Source organism: Saimiri boliviensis, chromosome 3, assembly GCF_048565385.1.
Source record: "Saimiri boliviensis isolate mSaiBol1 chromosome 3, mSaiBol1.pri, whole genome shotgun sequence".
NCBI lineage: Eukaryota > Metazoa > Chordata > Mammalia > Primates > Cebidae > Saimiri > Saimiri boliviensis.
Window position 1 is genome coordinate 24205974 of NC_133451.1, and position 6762 is coordinate 24212735.

Genomic DNA, 6762 nt, shown 5'->3' on the forward strand with positions numbered 1-6762 from the left:
AGTGAAGAAATCTTCACCTTTGCAGGTAAAGAAACTGAGGCTCAGAGAGGGAAGGGAGCTGTATTTGAATAGCCATTCTGTATTTTCAGTGTGCTGATAACAAGTGGAGTTTCACGTGATCAAGTTTATTATCTGTGCTGCTGCATGCTATTATACTGTGTGACCTCCAAGTCTACCAGTTGTGAATCTTAGCAACCAACAGGTGGTATCCATATGCAATATTAATTCTCGGTGCTCATCCAGTAGCAGCCACTTCCAAACTGAGGACATAAGACCCCTCTGGAGCACTTCAAAATAGTAATTTATAATTAAGATTAAATGATCATTGAAAACTCCTGGAATTCTATCCCAATGGCTTTTATAATGTGTTTTTGATAATGGGGTGAATTGTGCTACCCTTCCCCCACAAAAGCATGGTCACCCCAATCTCTAGAACCGATTAATGTGACTCTATTTGAAAAAAAGAATCTTTGTAACTGTAATTAAGTAGCACAAGATGGGACCATTCTGGGTCACCTAGGTCATTACCTAAATCCAATGACATGCCCTTATAAGAGCAGAAGAGAAGGTCATGTGAAGACAAAGGCAGAGAGTGGCAGCCACATACCAAAGGATATCTGGGGCCACCAAATAAGTAAAGCTGACTCAAAAGCAAGGCAGTTTGCTTAATAAAATCATGATGTTTCAGTCGGGTGTGGTGGCTCACACTGCACTCCCCACACTGTGGGAGGCCAGGGCAGGTGGATCACAGGCCAGGAGCTTGAGACCAAGCAGGCCAACATGATGAAACCCCATCTCTGTTAAAAAAAAAAAAAGAAAGAAAAGAAAGAAAAGTAAAAATGTTAAAAAAAAAAATCTTCAAAAAACTCAAGTACTTAACCAAAATATCCAACCTACTGCATTATAGAGCTTCGATGTGTATATTACTTTGAACATGCATGCTTGTATCATTTGTGAGATAGAATTATATTGGAGACTTGTATTTTGATTTCCCCAAAGATAACAAACTTTGTCTCTTTTCTAAGATCATGCCACTTCCATACATCATTCAAGAACAATGAGGCATTCAATTATCCATCACAGCTTTTCCAAGTGCCGCATCAGAAGCAACCCAGGGACAAGAGAGAGATAAATGTGCATTACAGTCATCTCTGAATAAGCTATTCTTGTCTTATTTATTATGACCTTGCATAGGCACTCATTCAAATAAATTCAGCAAACACTTATAATGTGCCTAGCAGGTGCCAGGTGCCAGGTGCTCTCCTAGGTGCTGAGCAGTCAACAATGAATCAGATCTAGTGCTTGTTGTTTAGTTGAGAAAATCAAAGTCAGCTAAGAGAGAAGAACAAAGAGTCAGATAGGGTGCGTGTGACAAGTGAGAATGGGTAGGGGTGGTGGAAGCACACATAGGAGACACCCCTCACCCAGGGGATACAATGGGGAGGAGGAGATAGTGCCCAGGCTGCATCTTGAAAGTACAGTTAGCAGAATTGGGGGCTGGCACACACGGTGGGAGGAAGCAACAGGCAGGAGCATAGAGGTCTGGGAACCAGGCAAAGAGTCACTTTGTCTGGACTGGAAACCAAAACTGAGGAAAGGCCGGAGAGGCAAACAGAGCCATGATGGGGAAGGGCTTTTGTAAGAGGTCTGAATTTTTCCTTAAAACAACAGAGCATCATTAAACGGCTTCACATCTGTTACTGAGCAATAAAATCAGATTGCCTTTTTGGAAACATGAATCTGCTGATGTGTGATGCTGAAACAGAATGGGGCAGGGGCAATGAGGGAAACCAGGTAAGGAGTGTTGAGACCATCATGCAGACATTGGGAAAGCCTGGCAGCTGCAGAGGGCTGAAGAAGAGGAGAGAGTCTGGAGAGGACTGATATGGTTAGGTTTTGCGTTCTCACCCAAATCCCGTCTTGAATTGTAATCCTCAGGTGTTTAGGGAGAGACCTGGTAGGAAGTGATTGGATTGCGGGGGTGGCTTCCCCCATTCTGTTCTTGTGATAGTGAGTGAATTCTCAAGAGATCTGATGGTTTTATAAACTGTAGAATCCTGCACTGACACCTGCTGTCTCTTGCCTGCTGCCATGTAAGACATGGTTACTTCCTCTTCTGCTGTGATTATAAGTTTCCTGAGGCCTCCCCAGAAACTGTGAGTCAATTAAACCTCTTTCCTTTATAAATTACCCAGTCTCAGAAAGTTCTTTATAGCGGTGTGAAAACGGACTAATACAAGAGTATTAAGGGAATGATTCTTAGGATTAGATATGGAGGTGCAGGAGGAAAAAGTAGAATGGGAGACTTACTCTTCCCAGTTTTTGAACTCCTGAAAGATTAAGACCTGGCTTTTTATTCATCTCTGTGCCAAACTAGCCACCTTTACAAAATTTGTTAGCAACAAAATTGAATTTCCCAGTTTTCTGTTACGAACTGGGTCTCTGAGTCATTTCCACGGTGCTTCTGGAATACCCTTCACTTTCAAGTATATAAAGCTGTTAGGAGAGTGAATTTATGGCTCTCAGAAGGGCCTCTGTTTTTGTTCATCTGCCCACTGAGTGGCTTCTTACTGGATTAATGGCCTGGTACATGAATCACAGGGACTGCCCGTGCAGAACTGAGTGCTGACAGCTGGTTTCGGCTCTCTCAAATCTCCGTTGCTGCCTTGAGCTCTAGGCAAGGGTCAGCCATGGCTGAAGGCTTCCGCTGCACCCATCCCTGCCCTGAGGTCTCTCACAGCCACCGACAGCATACGTATTTGTACTCTAAAGGCCGCTGTTCCTGTCTCTCTGCCTATAACCCCTGAAGACATTCCTACGGCTCTACTGACTGAGGCCTTTTAAAATTATTTTTTGCTACTCACCTATCCAGCACTTCATGAAGTGCTTCCTAAAGCCAGAGCGCCTCCAATGTGTTTCAGCAGAAAGGCACCCAGAAGAGAAGGAAACCAGACAACACAGGACTTCAGTCTCTACAGGAGCAGCAGAAGTAGTGTTAGCAGGTAGTCAATCAAGAGGCAGCGATAACTTGGGGCCTGGCTGGGCAGAGAAAGCCTCACAGAGGAAACTGGATCCTTAAAGACCGTTTGGATTTAGCCAACCCTGATTGGGGGAAGGCGTACTATTGGCCTACTGGGCTGAAGGACTCCTTTTGCCGGTCTGCTCCTTGCATGGTATGATGTTCAGTATCCTTGAATCCTGCCCACTCAGTGCAGCAGGTCAAAATACCCACTCCACATTTCCAGGTACTCCCTGGAGGGCTGCACTTCCCTGGGTGTGAACCACGGATGGACAGCAGAGGGGAATGTGACCAAATGGAGAAGACTAAGGTGTCGAAGAGACACACGAGGTCATTTGCAGACTGCCAACAGAGCATCAGGATCGTGGTAGAAGATGCACCAGGAGGGCCAGGTATGGTGGCTCATGCCTGTAATCCTAGCACTTTGGGAGGCAGACGTGGATGGATCATGAGGTCAGGAGTTCAAGACCAGCCTGGTCAAGATGGTGAAACCCCATCTTTACTAAAAATACTAAAATTAGATGGGTGTGGTGGTGGGTGCCTGTAATCCCAGCTACTCGGGAGGCTGAAGCAGAGAATTGCTTGAACCCAGGAGGCAGAGACTGCAGTGAGCTGAGATCTCGCCACTGCTCTCCAGCTTGGGTGACAGAGTGAGACTCTGTCTCGAAAACAAAATAAAACCAAACAAAAGAAGATACACCAGGAAAATGATGTTTCAAACAGACTGAAGATGAGGGTTACCTCTAAGTGCTGCTCACAACACATCCAGATGACTCCAAAAGAACATGTTAACATGAATGTCGGGCCCAATTAAGAGGTCGAAGGCACTAACCAAGTGTCGTGGTGCACGCCTGTAGTTCCAGTGACTCCAGAGGCAGAGGTGGGAGGACCGCTCGAGCGCAGGAGGTTGAGGCTGCAGTGAGCTATGATGGCACACTGAACTCTAGCCTGCGTGACAGAGTGAGATCCTGTCTCAAAAAAGAAAAGAAAAAAGTAAAAGGAATGTAGTGAATATGATGTGAGCTTTGAACTTGGACCTAATTTGGAACACCACTTACCACTTACTAGCTGTTTCCTTGGGCAAGTTATTTATGTTTTCCCAGCCTGTTTAATCATGAAATACGATCTTCAAAATGAAGATCATACTTGCTCAAAGAGTTAGTGGAATTTGCATAAAGTGCCAATTATGATTACTTGTGTGCATGTTAATTGAGGGTGTTGCACATTAAAAGGACCTGAGAATATGGGCAGGACTATTTGTAGGACATTCAAAGGGTCCCGCAAAAATATAACATGATCTTTGTTGAAATGCATTGTTCTACACCTACTCTGTGCTAAATGCTAATATTCGTAAGTTATGTATTTTATTCAGTTCTACTCTGAGGTAGCCTTTAATCACTTTGTAGAGGGGGTACACATTAGACTCAAAAAAAATTAGACTCAAAAAAGTTGCCTAATATAGATAAAAAGTAACCATTCCAATTCCTACCTCACATTACTCATAAACAGTAACTTGAGATAGAGCATTCATCTAAATATAAAAGCTAGAACTATAATGCTTCTAGAAAATAACATAGAACAAAGTCTTTGCAGTCTTGGGGTAAGCAAAGATTTCTTAGAAAGAACACAAAAGCGCCAACCATTAAAAAAAAATTGATACACTAGACTCCAACAACATTTAAAACTTATGCTTATCCAATAACACTTTTGAGAATGTGACTCTTTTTAGACAGGACACAAAAAGTATTAACTCCCAAAGAAAAATCTGATACAACTGAAAATAACACAGATACTCATCAGTAGGAAAATGGATAAATAAATTGTGATAGATTCCTGGAACAGAATATCACTCAGCAGTTTAAAAATGAAAAAAGAGGGCCGGGCGCGGTGGCTTGCGCCTGTAATCCCAGCACTTTGGGAGGCCAAGGCGGGTGGATCACGAGGTCAAGAGATCGAGACCATCCTGGTCAACATGGTGAAACCCCATCTCTACTAAAAATACAAAAAAATCAGCTGGGCATGGTGGCGCATGCCTGTAATCCCAGCTACTCAGGAGGCTGAGGCAGGAAAATTGCCTGAACCCAGGAGGAGGAGGAGGTTGCGGTGAGCTGGGATCATGCCATTGCACTCCAGCCTGGGTAACAAGAGCGAAACTCTGTCTCAAAAAAAAAAAAAAGAAAAGAAAAGAAAAGAAAAAGAAAAAGAAAAAAGAGGCCCAGGTGCCATGGCTCATGCCTGTAATCCCAGCATTTTGGGAGGCCAAGGTGGGCAGATCACTTGAGGTCAGGAGTTCAAGACCAGCCTGGCCAACATGTTGAAATCCCATCTTTACTAAAAAAAATACAAAAATTAGCCAGGTGTAGTGGTGCATGCCTGTAATTCCAGCTACTCAAGGGTCTGAGGCAGGAGAATTGCTTGAACCCAGAAGGTGGAGGCTGCAGTGAGCTGAGATCACACCACTGCACTCCAGCCTGAGAAACAGAGTAAGACTCCATCTTAAAAAAGGAAAAGAAAAAAGAAGAAACTACTGTATTGATGCATGCGTATTGTAGTTGAATCTTACTTCATAATGTTGAGATAAAGAAGCCAAACTCACAAGAATTTCTATTGTATGATTCCATTTATATACACTTTTTAAACAAGCAAAACAAATGCATAGCAATGGAAATCAGAACACGAGTCACCTACAGGCCAGGCACAGTGACTCAGTTCTATAATCCTGGTACTTTGGGAAGCCAAAGCAAGCGGATCATTTGAGACCAGCCTGGGTAACATGGGCAAACCCTGTTTCTATTAAATATACAAAAACCAGCCGGTCATGGTGGGACATGCCTGTAGTCCCAGCTGCGTGGTGGGGCTGAGGCGGGAGGATCACCTGAGCCTTGTGAGGTTGAGATTACAGTGAACTGAGATCATGTTACTGCACTCCAGCCTGGGCAAAAGAATAAAACTCTGTCCCCCAAAAAAGCCACATAGGGGCAGGAATTAACTAGAAAGGGAAGTGAAGGAGTTTTCTGGAGTAAAGAGAACATTCTATGCTTTATTTGGGAATGGGTTACATGGGCATATACCTTTGTTAGAACCCTATGAGGAATACACTTAAAATCTTTGCATTTCACCTCACTAAAACTTAACTTCACTAAAAAAATTAACTGGGATGGCTTTGGGAGACCTCCATATTGTACTTCTAGCTTCTTCCATGATCTCATCTAGTAGTCATGAGATGTATACTTAGCAAAGACAACTCTCCCCTTAATTCTGAAGAATGACCAATAATCCATTCCTTTTCCTGACCCCTTTGAGAATTACAAAGTGTGTATTTAATGAAAAATTAAGTAATGAGCATCTGTTAACTAAGAAGTTAATGACGATAGGATATTTGCACATAATATGTCAACATATACATCATCATGAGGGTTGTAATTATATCACTGATAATATGAACGTTTTTAGGTTTTTATTTAATTATTTTTTTTTTTGAGACAAGTTTTCACCCGTCACCCAGGCTGAAGTGGAGTGGTACAAACACAGCTTACCGCAGCCTTGACCTCCCAGGCCCAAGTGATCCTCCTGCCTTAGTCTCCCACGAAGCTGGGACCACAAGTGTGTGCCACCATGCCTGGCTATTTTTTTTTCTTTGTTGTTCAGGCTGGTCTTAAACTCCTGGATTCAAGTGATCGCTCTGCCTTGGCCTCCCAAAGTGCTGGGATTACAGGTTAAGCCATCATGCCTGGCCATAGATA